A 14,244-nucleotide genomic window follows, 5' to 3' on the forward strand; every position below is an offset into this window, starting at 1 on the left:
GTGGGAGCAATGGGAGGCGGTACAGGGACCCAGGTCACACTGTGGGCTCAGCAGCAGCGTGACCAGGCGGTACGGGGGCCCATGGCCCATTTGGGGCCTGGCGGCACCTATGGGAGGCCGGTAATCTGCCAGCAACCTATGACAAAATGGAAACCAGCAGGAGTGTGAGGAGACCTCAAAGTGGCACATGGCAGAGTGGCAGCAATGGGAGGCGGTACAGGGACCCAGGTCACACTGTGGGACCAGCAGCAGCGTGACCAGGCGGTACGGGGGCCCATGGCCCATTTGGGGCCTGGCGGCACCTATGGGAGGCCTGTAATCTGCCAGCAACCTATGACAAAATGGAAACCAGCAGGAGTGTGAGGAGACCTCAAAGTGGCACATGGCAGAGTGGCAGCTATGGGAGGCGGTACAGGGACCCAGGTCACACTGTGGGACCAGCAGCAGCGTGACCAGGCGGTACGGGGGCCCATGGCCCATTTGGGGCCTGGCGGCACCTATGGGAGGCCTGTAATCTGCCAGCAACCTATGACAAAATGGAAACCAGCAGGAGTGTGAGGAGACCTCCAAGTGGCACATGGCAGAGTGGCAGCAATGGGAGGCGGTACAGGGACCCAGGTCACACTGTGGGCTCAGCAGCAGCGTGACCAGGTGGTACGGGGGCCCATGGCCCATTTGGGGCCTGGCGGCACCTATGGGAGGCCGGTAATCTGCCAGCAACCTATGACAAAATGGAAACCAGCAGGAGTGTGAGGAGACCTCCAAGTGGCACATGGCAGAGTGGCAGCAATGGGAGGCGGTACAGGGACCCAGGTCACACTGTGGGCTCAGCAGCAGCGTGACCAGGCGGTACGGGGGCCCATGGCCCATTTGGGGCCTGGCGGCACCTATGGGAGGCCTGTAATCTGCCAGCAACCTATGACAAAATGGAAACCAGCAGGAGTGTGAGGAGACCTCAAAGTGGCACATGGCAGATGGAGACAGCAGCAATGGGAGGCCGTACAGGGACCCACGCTGCTGGTGCAGCTGCCACTGCTCCTACCACCCCACCCCTCCCCTGCTGCCATGGCAGCGGAACGCGAGCGCACAGGGCCCACAGTGTCTGAGGATGGACGTTGGCGCAGAAAGGCAGAGACCAACTGACTACATAGGTGGATTTTATAGTACTTTATTTTGGCCTCCCTCTCAGCAGGTGTGAAAAAGGCCACCATTTTGGAACGGTAGCGAGGGTCCAACAAGGTGGACAGCCAAAAGTCATCCCTGTCGCTACGCAAGCAACCGAGCATGCTATGGGCCATTTGTGCCAAGGAATGCAAGGGACTCCCTGCCTCCATCTCCACAGCATACTGCCACGGTGCGTCTGGGTCCTCTGTCTCCTCCTCCTCCTCCTCTACCAGATTCTCCTGCTCCTCCACTCCTGTCCGCTGAGTGGAAAAACCACCCATTTCACTCAATAATTCCTGAGCACAAATGTCCTCCTCTACCTCCTCCTCTTCTTCCTGTCCTGCCCCCACAGGGGTCATGTGGCGTTGAGATCTGTGCGCCACGTCTACCGCACCCTGACCAGCCATTGTTAACAGCATTTGTTCCAGGACGTGCAACAGAGGAATGACGTCGTTCATCCCATAGTCCTGCCGACTCACGAATAGCGTGGCCTCCTCAAAGGGCCTGAGCAAGCGGCAGGTGTCACGCATGAGCTGCCAATGGCTGACATCGAAGTTACACAGGGGAGTACCTTTATCCGCTTGTAACATCAGGAAAGCGGTGATGGCCTTTCGCTGTTCGTAAAGGCGGTCTAACATATGTAAGGTTGAATTCCACCTTGTTGCAACGTCACAGCATGAGGAGTCGGTACAGGGGCCCATGGCAGATTAGGGGCCTGGCCGCAGCAATGTGAGGCCCGTAATCTGCCAGCATCCTATGACAAAATGGAACACACTAGCAGTGTGAGGAGACCTGAAAGTGGCACATGGCATGACACACTGTGGACCTGGCAGCAGCGTGAGGAGGCGGTACAGTGGCCCATGGCAGATTAGTGGCCTGGCCACAGCAATGTGAGGCCCGTAATCTGCCAGCATCCTATGACAAAATGGAACACACTAGCAGTGTGAGGAGACCTGAAAGTGGCACATGGCATGACACACTGTGGACCTGGCAGCAGCGTGAGGAGGCGGTACAGTGGCCCATGGCAGATTAGTGGCCTGGCCGCAGCAATGTGAGGCCCGTAATCTGCCAGCATCCTATGACAAAATGGAACACAGCAGCAGTGTGAGGAGACCTGAAAGTGGCACATGGCAGAGTGGCAGCAATGGGAGGCGGTACAGGGACCCAGGTCACACTGTGGGACCAGCAGCAGCGTGACCAGGCGGTACGGGGGCCCATGGCCCATTTGGCCCATGAGAGACTGTGGACGTGGCAGCAGCATGAGGAGGCGGTACAGGGTCCCATGGCAGATTAGGGGCCTGGCAGCAGCTATGTTTGGCCCGTAATCTGCCAGCACCCTATGACAAAAAATTGAACACACCAGCAGTGTGTGAGGAGACATGAAAGTGGCACATGGCAGAGTGAGGCGATGGAGACAGCAGCAATGGGAGGCCGTACAGGGACCCATGAGAGACTGTGGACGTGGCAGCAGCATGAGGAGGCGGTACAGGGTCCCATGGCAGATTAGGGGCCTGGCAGCAGCTATGTTTGGCCCGTAATCTGCCAGCACCCTATGACAAAAAATTGGACACACCAGCAGTGTGTGAGGAGACATGAAAGTGGCACATGGCAGAGTGAGGCGATGGAGACAGCAGCAATGGGAGGCCGTACAGGGACCCATGAGAGACTGTGGACCTGGCAGCAGCATGAGGAGGCGGTACAGGGGCCCATGGCAGATTAGGGGCCTGGCAGCAGCTATGTGAGGCCCGTAATCTGCCAGCATCCTATGACAAAATGGAACACAGCAGCAGTGTGAGGAGACCTGAAAGTGGCACATGGCAGAGTGAGGCGATGGAGACAGCAGCAATGGGAGGCCGTACAGGGACCCATGAGAGACTGTGGACCTGGCAGCAGCATGAGGAGGCGGTACAGGGGCCCATGGCAGATTAGGGGCCTGGCAGCAGCTATGTGAGGCCCGTAATCTGCCAGCACCCTATGACAAAAAATTGAACACACCAGCAGTGTGTGAGGAGACATGAAAGTGGCACATGGCAGAGTGAGGCGATGGAGACAGCAGCAATGGGAGGCCGTACAGGGACCCATGAGAGACTGTGGACCTGGCAGCAGCATGAGGAGGCGGTACAGGGGCCCATGGCAGATTAGGGGCCTGGCAGCAGCTATGTGAGGCCCGTAATCTGCCAGCACCCTATGACAAAAAATTGAACACACCAGCAGTGTGTGAGGAGACATGAAAGTGGCACATGGCAGAGTGAGGCGATGGAGACAGCAGCAATGGGAGGCCGTACAGGGACCCATGAGAGACTGTGGACGTGGCAGCAGCATGAGGAGGCGGTACAGGGGCCCATGGCAGATTAGGGGCCTGGCAGCAGCTATGTGAGGCCCGTAATCTGCCAGCACCCTATATGACAAAAAATTGAACACACCAACAGTGTGAGGAGACCTGAAAGTGGCACATGTTTGGGGCATGATTCATGGCAGATTTAGTCAGTTGTGTCAGGAACTGGTGGTTTGAAATCCAGACTAATCCATGCCTGATTCATTTTCACAAATGTGAGTCTCTCCACACTTTGGGTGGACAGTCGTGTCCTCCGCGGAGTTACAATACCTCCTGCCGCACTAAACACGCGCTCCGATGCCACGCTACTGGCCGGGCATGACAGCCTTTCAAGGGCAAATTCAGCTAGTTGGGGCCAAAGGTCAAGTTTCGTTGCCCAGTAGTCAAGGGGATTGTCTACCTCGGTTGGCAGGGTGCTGTCCAAATAGGCCCAAGCCTGCTGTTTGAGGTCCTGCTCCAGGTCCACCTGATGCTGCTGCTGCTGCTGCTGCTGCAGCTGGTTAGTAGTTTCCTCACTGCGCTGGTGAAGAAAGCTACTCATCATGGACTGCAGACTGAGGCAGCCGCTGCTGGTGGAGCTGCCACTGCTCCTACCACCCCACCCCTCCCCTGCTGCCATGGCAGCGGAACGCGAGCGCACGGGGCCCACAGTGTCTGAGGATGGACGTTGGCGCAGAAAGGCAGAGACCAACTGACTACATAGGTGGTTTTTATAGTAGGTAATTTTGGCCTCCCTCTCAGCAGGTGTGAAAAAGGCCACCATTTTGGAACGGTAGCGAGGGTCCAACAAGGTGGACAGCCAAAAGTCATCCCTCTGTCTGATGGTTATTATTCGGCTGTCGCTACGCAAGCAACCGAGCATGCTATGGGCCATTTGTGCCAAGGAATGCGAGGGACTCCCTGCCTCCATCTCCACAGCATACTGCCACGGTGCGTCTGGGTCCTCTGTCTCCTCCTCCTCTACCACATGCTCCTGCTCCTCCACTCCTGTCCGCTGAGTGGAAAAACCACCCATTTCACTCAATAATTCCTGAGCACAAATGTCCTCCTCTACCTCCTCCTCTTCTTCCTGTCCTGCCCCCACAGGGGTCATGTGGCGTTGAGATCTGTGCGCCACGTCTACCGCACCCTGACCAGCCATTGTTAACAGCATTTGTTCCAGGACGTGCAACAGAGGAATGACGTCGTTCATCCCATAGTCCTGCCGACTCACGAATAGCGTGGCCTCCTCAAAGGGCCTGAGCAAGCGGCAGGTGTCACGCATGAGCTGCCAATGGCTGACATCGAAGTTACACAGGGGAGTACCTTTTATCCGCTTGTAACATCAGGAAATCGGTGATGGCCTTTCGCTGCTCGTAAAGGCGGTCTAACATGTGTAGGGTTGAATTCCACCTTGTTGCAACGTCGCAGATCAGGCGATGCTATGGAATTCCGTTCTGCCGCTGCAGCTCAAGGAGGGTGTGCTTTGCGGTGTAGGAATGGCTGAAATGCATGCAAAGTTTACGTGACATTTTAAGGATGTCTTGCAGTGGGATGGTGGATTTTAGGAACCGCTTGACAACCAGATTGAACACGTGAGCCATGCATGGCGCATGGCACAACCTTCCTTGACGCAGAGCAGACACCATGTTCTTTCCGTTGTCGGTCAACATGGTTCCGATTTTAAGTTTGCGCGGAGACAGCCATCTGTCGATTTCTCTGTTCATTACACTCAGAAGTTCCTCCCCTGTGTGACTACGTTCGCCAAGGCATACCAGGTGCAGCACAGCGTGACACCGTTGCGCCCTGCACATGTGATATGCCGGTCGGGTAATGGGACTTGGCACGGGGGTGGCGGCTGAGGACACGGCGGAAGAAGAGGTGGTAGAGGCGGACATGTTTGCTGGACCAAGGACGTGCAAACGTGGAGGCAAAAGCGTCGTGACCTGTCCAAGTTGCTGGTGCGGCTGTGCCGGCACCACGTTCACCCAGTGGGCCGTAAATGACATGTACTGTCCCTGACCGTAGTTACAGCTCCACACGTCGGCGCTGCCGTGCACTTTGGCAGAGACCGACATGCTCAAAGACTGGCCCACCATCTCTTCTACATGTGAATGCAGGGCTGGCACTGCCTTTTTGGCAAAGAAATGACGGCTTGGCATTCTCCACCGCGGCGCGGCACAAGCCATCATTTCTCGGAAAGGTGCTGAGTCCACCAGTTGGAAAGGGAGGGACTGCAGCACCAGCAACTTGGACAGGAGGACGTTCAGCTTTTGCACCGTCGGGTGCGTGCTCGCAAACTGTTGTCTCTTGGAAACGGATTCCAAGAAAGACTGCTGACGGAATGCGAGAAGAGGAGTAGCAGGAGAAGGAGCATCTGAACGAGCGGAAGATGCCAACGAGCGACAACTCCCCTCAGCAGAGGTGTTGGAGCCTTGACTGGCTGATAGAGGGCGATTGACGTCGGGTGACGGAGCAAGTAATGGAGCGGGTGATGGAGCCGGGGCTGGGGCAGGCAGAACCGCCGTATCTTTATCACGGTTTTCCCAGGCCACCAAATGGCGACGCTGCATATGCTGACGCAACGCTGTAGTCCCAACATGGCCCCCTGGCCACGCTTGACTTTCTGGCCACATAGTCGACATATGGCTACGTTTACTTCCTCGGGCGGCTTGACGAAAAATTGCCACACCGCCGAGTAGGAAACTTTGCCCCCGCTACTCCTCACTGGCTGACTGCTACTTCCTTCGTGCGCACCGGCACCACTACTGGCCGTGGTGGTAAGCTGCAGTGGAGCTGGTGCTCTACTCCGTGGCCGTTTGGCTCCACTGACACTGCTGCGACCCTGCTGCCTCCTGGGCAACCCACCGACTGTTTCGTTCGCTGCCAAGCTGGCACCCTCTTCTCCTGATGATGCGGAAGAAATTACCTGATGACGAGGAGGCTGCCAAGTGCGATCAACCTCCTCATCATCAAGTAGGGTCTCCGCCTCACTACTAGCCCCCTCGGCTGCGTCTGGGTCAGGAGACAGACCTGTCTCTAGACCTGCTACTGAGCCACTCTCCTCGCCAGTACTTCTTCGCCTGGCTGCTGAAAAGGCGGATGTCTCCCCCCGTTCCTGACCGCCCTCTGTTACCTCTTCCTCACTGTACAGTGGGGCTGAGCCCACAGCATGCGATACTTCGCTTGGTGAGGGAACAGCAAAGGACAGGGGCAGGTAGAGGACACGTGATTTCAGTGGGCTTGCTCCCGGGCCATGCCAACTAACCGTTGTGTCTGACGTACCCACCGACCGTTGGCTGTAGGTGTCAGAGGTGACCTGGGAAGAGGAAGACGACCGAGCCAACCAATCTATGACGGCAGGGTTGTCGGTGGAGACACGACCGCTGGATGACACCGGGAGCACTGGCCTCTGGCTGCGAATAGTGCTGCCTCGACCCCTTCCACTGCTGCCACGTCTGCTCGCTCCTAAAACATTGCCTCCTCTGCCACTCCTCTGCATGTTGTCTGACATACTCTTTAATTCAACGATTATGTGTCCCTGAGTAACAATTCTGTGTCTGTCCCTGAGTAACGATTCTGTGTCCCTCAGTAACAATTCTGTGTCCCTGAGTAACAATTCTATGTCTGTCCCTGAGTAACAGTTCTGTGGCCCTGAGAAACAGTTCTGTGGCCCTGAGAAACAGTTCTGTGGCCCTGAGTAACAGTTCTGTGGCCCTGAGTAACAGTTCTGTGGCCCTGAGAAACAATTCTATGTCTGTCCCTGAGTAACAGTTCTGTGGCCCTGAGTAACAGTTCTGTGGCCCTGAGAAACAATTCTATGTCTGGCCCTGAGTAACAGTTCTGTGGCCCTGAGTAACAGTTCTGTGGCCCTGAGAAACAATTCTATGTCTGGCCCTGAGTAACAATTCTGTGTCTGTGCGAGTAACAATTCTGTGGCCCTAAGTAACAGTTCTGTGGCCCTCAGTAACAGTTCTGTGTCCCTGTGTAACAATTCTGTGTCTGTGCGAGTAACAATTCTGTGGCCCTCAGTAACAGTTCTGTGTCCCTGTGTAACAATTCTGTGTCTGTGCGAGTAACAGTTCTGTGTCTGTGCGAGTAACAGTTCTGTGTCCCTGCGTAACAATTCTGTGTCTGTGCGAGTAACAATTCTGTGGCCCTAAGTAACAGTTCTGTGGCCCTCAGTAACAGTTCTGTGTCCCTGGGTAACAATTCTGTGTCTGTGCGAGTAACAATTCTGTGTCCCTGAGCAAGTAACGATTCTGTGGCCCTGAGTAACAGTTCTGTGGCCCTGAGTAACAGTTCTGTGGCCCTGAGAAACAATTCTATGTCTGGCCCTGAGTAACAGTTCTGTGGCCCCGAGTAACAATTCTGTGGCCCTGAGTAACAGTTCTGTGGCCCTGAGAAACAATTCTATGTCTGGCCCTGAGTAACAATTCTGTGTCTGTGCGAGTAACAATTCTGTGGCCCTAAGTAACAGTTCTGTGGCCCTCAGTAACAGTTCTGTGTCCCTGAGTAACAATTCTGTGTCTGTGCGAGTAACAATTCTGTGGCCCTAAGTAACAGTTCTGTGGCCCTCAGTAACAGTTCTGTGTCCCTGTGTAACAATTCTGTGTCTGTGCGAGTAACAATTCTGTGGCCCTAAGTAACAGTTCTGTGGCCCTCAGTAACAGTTCTGTGTCCCTGTGTAACAATTCTGTGTCTGTGCGAGTAACAATTCTGTGTCTGTGCGAGTAACAATTCTGTGGCCCTGAGTAACAGTTCTGTGGCCCTGAGTAACAGTTCTGTGGCCCTGAGTAACAATTCTCTGGCACTCAGTAACAATTCTGTCTGTCCCTGAGTAAGAATTCTGTGGCCCTAACTAGCGTTTCTTTGTCCCTAAGTAACGATTCTGTGGCCCTCAACAATTCTGTGTCCCTGAGTAATGGTTCTCTGTCCCTAAGTAACGTTTCTCTGTCCCCAAGTATCGTTTCTGTGGCCCTAACTCTGTCCCTAATACAGAGCGGTCTGCCTCTGTTCAATGACTGCAGGCAAATGAGGAATTCCAAAATGGCCGCTATTTATAGCGCGACCATTACACAGTGCTGGCTGGCTGGCTGCTGATTGGCTGATGCTATCACATGTCGTTGAGGAATGCATTATGGGTCAGCGCGCCTTGTCTGCGCACCTTCCCAGACATCCCCGCTCCGTCGCCGCACATGTCCGCCGCCATTTTCGGAAATATTTCGATTCGCGCGTCCGAAGTAGGCTATTTTTCGGATTCGGCGCGAATCGAAATTTTTCCGATATTCGACTCGAATTCCACTTCGGCTACTTCGATTCGCTCATCTCTAATCACCATGTATAATACATAAGGGGGGATATGATCTCCATGTATAATACATAAGGGGGATATGATCTCCATGTATAATACATAAGAGGGGATATGATCTCCATGTATAATACATAAGGGGGGATATGATCTCCATGTATAATACATAAGGGGGATATGATCTCCATGTATAATACATAAGGGGGGGATATGATCACCATGTATAATACATAAGGGGGGATATGATCTCCATGTATAATACATAAGGGGGGATATGATCACCATGTATAATACATAAGGGGGGATATGATCACCATGTATAATACATAAGGGGGGATATGATCACCATGTATAATACATAAGGGGGATATGATCTCCATGTATAATACATAAGGGGGGATATGATCTCCATGTATAATACATAAGGGGGATATGATCTCCATGTATAATACATAAGGGGGATATGATCTCCATGTATAATACATAAGGGGGATATGATCTCCATGTATAATACATAAGGGGGGGATATGATCACCATGTATAATACATAAGGGGGGGATATGATCACCATGTATAATACATAAGGGGGGATATGATCTCCATGTATAATACATAAGGGGGGGATATGATCACCATGTATAATACATAAGGGGGGATATGATCTCCATGTATAATACATAAGGGGGGATATGATCACCATGTATAATACATAAGGGGGATATGATCTCCATGTATAATACATAAGGGGGGATATGATCTCCATGTATAATACATAAGGGGGGATATGATCTCCATGTATAATACATAAGGGGGGATATGATCTCCACGTGTAATACATAAGGGGGGATATGATCTCCACGTGTAATACATAAGGGGGGATATGATCTCCACGTGTAATACATAAGGGGGGATATGATCTCCACGTGTAATACATAAGGGGGGGGATATGATCTCCACGTGTAATACATAAGGGGGGGGATATGATCTCCACGTGTAATACATAAGGGGGGGGATATGATCTCCACGTGTAATACATAAGGGGGGGGATATGATCTCCACGTGTAATACATAAGGGGGGGGATATGATCTCCACGTGTAATACATAAGGGGGGGGATATGATCTCCACGTGTAATACATAAGGGGGGGGATATGATCTCCACGTGTAATACATAAGGGGGGGGATATGATCTCCACGTGTAATACATAAGGGGGGGGATATGATCTCCACGTGTAATACATAAGGGGGGGGATATGATCTCCACGTGTAATACATAAGGGGGGGGGATATGATCTCCACGTGTAATACATAAGGGGGGGGATATGATCTCCACGTGTAATACATAAGGGGGGGGATATGATCTCCACGTGTAATACATAAGGGGGGGGATATGATCTCCACGTGTAATACATAAGGGGGGGGATATGATCTCCACGTGTAATACATAAGGGGGGGGATATGATCTCCACGTGTAATACATAAGGGGGGGGATATGATCTCCACGTGTAATACATAAGGGGGGGGATATGATCTCCACGTGTAATACATAAGGGGGGGGATATGATCTCCACGTGTAATACATAAGGGGGGGGATATGATCTCCACGTGTAATACATAAGGGGGGGGATATGATTTCCACGTGTAATACATAAGGGGGGGGATATGATTTCCACGTGTAATACATAAGGGGGGGGATATGATTTCCATGTATAATACATAAGGGGGGGGGATATGATTTCCATGTATAATACATAAGGGGGGGGGATATGATTTCCATGTATAATACATAAGGGGGGGGGATATGATTTCCATGTATAATACATAAGGGGGGGGGATATGATCTCCATGTATAATACATAAGGGGGGATTGCTGTAGGAAAGTCCTGGATTCTTTCTTGGATACACAGAATATAACTGGATATAATATTAATAGGGAAAGTTGATCCAGGAATTTCCGATTGCCTCTCGGGGGGTCAGGAAGGAATCTTTTCCCAGCAGGAGCAAATTGGATCGTGCTTTGCTGGGGTTTTTTTTTTGCCTTCCTCTGGATCAACTTTGGATGTAGGATTATAATTTTTTTTTCTATGGTTGAACTGGATGGACTTTTGTCTTTTTTTCGGCAAGACTAACTATGTAAATGATGGTGGTCTTCAGGATTAGTCCAGTCTTCATCTTGGTTGTTCTCCCCACATCCTCACTCTCTGACCTCTGGTGGGGCTCAGCCCCGCTGTTCTTCATGACTAAATCATGGACTAAATAAGGAAGTGCAGTACTTCTTGTGTTGGGAATATGGCGATGAGTGATAGAGGGGGTGGAGACCCTCGTCCTATAATCCCCTCATCACTGTCCCTCCTATAAAAGACAGTTCTGGTTGTTTCCTCACTCTCTGACTAAGGTCCATGAATAAATAAATGACCTGGTAGGAGATCAGAGGAGCCATTTCCTAGTTCCCTTGAGGGTGGAATTGTAAGCTCCTCAAAGACCAAGCTGCCTGATGTGGGCGGAGTCCTGGTTTGGGGGAACCAATCAGCTCCTGTCTAGTAATCCTCTTTGTCTTTGTATTTTAGTCCATGGCCGGGAGATGAGGAAAACCTCTGAGGATTGTCTCACTTTGTCTCCAGACTGGAAAGTAGAAGATGAGGACCTCACACAGTATAGTCCAGGAGAAAACCCGGCTTCCTTCAATGTCCATCCGGCACCATCCAGTGTAGATGGACCATCGGATTCCTCATATCCTGAGGAACCTCAGACTGTGCGGGACCGGGCCGGCCTTCTAACAGGGAAGAGGTTCTCCTGTACTGAGTGCGGGAAATGTTTCCATTCTAAATCCAGCCTTAATAGGCATAAAAGATCTCACACGGGGGAAAAACTGTGTTTCTGTTTTGAGTGTGGGAAATGTTTTGTACAAAAATTTGAACTTGTCAGACATCAGAGATCCCACACGGGGGAAAAACCGTATGCCTGTCTTGAGTGTGGGAAATGTTTTTCAAGTAAGTGCAGTCTTAATAGGCATAAAAGATTTCACACAGGGGATAAACCGTATTCCTGTCCTGAGTGTGGAAAATGTTTTGTACAAAAAGTTGAACTTGTCAGACATCAGAGATCCCACACTGGGGAAAAACCGTTTGCCTGTCTTGAGTGTGGGAAATGTTTTTTAGATAAGTCCAGTGTTAATAGGCATAAAGGTTCTCATACAGGGGAGAAACCGTATTCCTGTCTTCAGTGTGGGAAATGTTTTTCAGAGAAGTCCAGTCTTTACACACATCAGAGAGTGCATACAGGTGAAAAGCCCTATTGCTGTTCTGACTGTGGAAAATGTTTTTCAAAGAAGTGCAATCTTTCTGTGCATCAGAGATCTCACACGGGGGAGAAGCCGTATTCCTGTCCTGAGTGTGGGAAATGTTTTTCACGGAAGTCCAATCTTTACAAACATCAGAGATCTCACACGGGGGAGAAGCCACTTTCCTGTCCTGAGTGAGGGAAATGTTCCTCACTGAAGTCCTGTCTTCCTGTACATCAGGGGTCCCACACAACCCTGGAGGTGTATTAGTGCCTTGAGTGTGGGAAATGTCTTCTAGATGAATGTTGCTGGACATCCCAGCTCTCATGTGGGGAAGAAGCACACCCTGATATACACCTCAGATATACTCCATGGCTGATCTTCATCATGGAAGAAACAGTTAAGGAGATCAGAGGCCTCCAAAGACATGGATGAAGTGTGAAATGCTCTGTAATGATGGAGAACATTCCCCCGGCTCAGCAAATCTCCTGATGACATCAGTGTTTTAGCCCCATTCACAGAGAAGGAATGGACAGGAGATAACATCTCAGAATTCTGTCCCACGGTGATTGTTGTCCAGGAATTGTCCATTGATGGACTTTGTGAGAGATTTCATGGCCTTGTACACCTGCTGGGAGGGTTTTATGATTTATATACTGATTGTGAATAAAACATTTTAAGCTCTTTATTGATATGTTTTTCTGGAGTTCCTCTTTATAAATTCTCATGAGTCCCATTGTGTCTGTATGAGAGATTTCATCTAGGGTAAGGACTGACCTACACCCCATCCATGCACACTTACCTCTCCGGATCTGCTAAGGAATGGACTAGAGACCATAGATGGCATCCAGGTAGAAATATCACACAGAATAGAAATTCCACATCTAATAACAAAGGTTCTAGACCAAACCATGACAATACCTACTCTGGATCCCCATCATACCATTCTCCTCACACCCAATACCAACCTTCCCCAAATAATGAACGAAGGGGACCACAATCCTATTCCAACCATCATAGGAGAGGCCCACCTAATAGACCTCAGTATCAAGCCCATAGGGCACCTCCTTCCACTCCTAGGGAGGACTCAGTATAATTACAACTCTAATACACAACAGCGTTTTATAGGGGAAGGAAGGGTCCGAAAAAGGAGCGACACTACAGGGGAAAGAGGGGGGGCAGACGCTGCAACAGACACAGCAACAAAAAGGAGACTCTAATAGACAAGGACATTATTAATTTGAGTGAGAATGAAGTTACCAAGGAGGAATTACACTTATTGGACAAAGGTGTAAAATATCCCCAGCCAAGAAACGTCACAAATTACAACTGACATTGATATACGGGAGTTTACCAGACAATTATCTCTCAAAAATCCAATTCCTACCGAAGTTTCCTCTAGTCACTTTGTACATTGAAATCTCCGCAAGGCATCCACCTACAACCCCCCACCACAATATCCACCTACAACCCCCCACCACAATATCCACCTACAACCCCCTACCACAATATCCACCTACAACCCCCCACCACAATATTCACCTACAACCCCCTACCACAATATCCACCTACAACCCCCCACCACAATATCCACCTACAACCCCCCCACCACAATATCCACCTACAACCCCCCACCACAATATCCACCTACAAATCCCCCACCACAATATCCACCTACAACTCCCCCCACCACAATATCCACCTACAACCCCCCCCCACCACAATATCCACCTACAACCCCCCCCCCCCCCCACCACCACCACTATATCCACCTACAACCCCCCACCACAATATCCACCTACAACCCCCCCACCACAATATCCACCTACAACCCCCCACCACAATATCCACCTACAACCCCCCCACCACAATATCCACCTACAACCCGCCACCACAATATCCACCTACAACCCCCCCACCACAATATCCACCTACAAACCCCCCACCACAATATCCACCTACAACCCCCCACCACAATATCCACCTACAACCCCCCCCACCTACAACCCCCCCACCACAATATCCACCTACAACCCCCCACCACAATCAGTTTTTTTATCAATCTCTTTAACCCCTTCCAGACCGGACACTTTTACCCCCTTCCTGACCAGGGCAGTTTTCAGCTTTCAGTGCTATCACACTTTGACAATTGCGCGGTCATGCAACACTGTACCCA

At 51.1% G+C, this 14,244-nt stretch overlaps 1 pseudogene; it reads left to right on the plus strand.

Annotated features, from left to right (window-relative positions):
* LOC149445433 (uncharacterized) overlaps window positions 1–12,432 on the plus strand; it is a 52,768-nt pseudogene extending 40,336 nt beyond the window's left edge.
* The last annotated feature ends 1,812 nt before the right edge of the window (window positions 12,433–14,244 follow it).

This window comes from Staurois parvus, unplaced genomic scaffold (genome assembly GCF_062004578.1).
Source record: "Staurois parvus isolate SC_StPar_1 unplaced genomic scaffold, SC_StPar_1.0 ptg000721l, whole genome shotgun sequence".
Lineage (NCBI taxonomy): Eukaryota > Metazoa > Chordata > Amphibia > Anura > Ranidae > Staurois > Staurois parvus.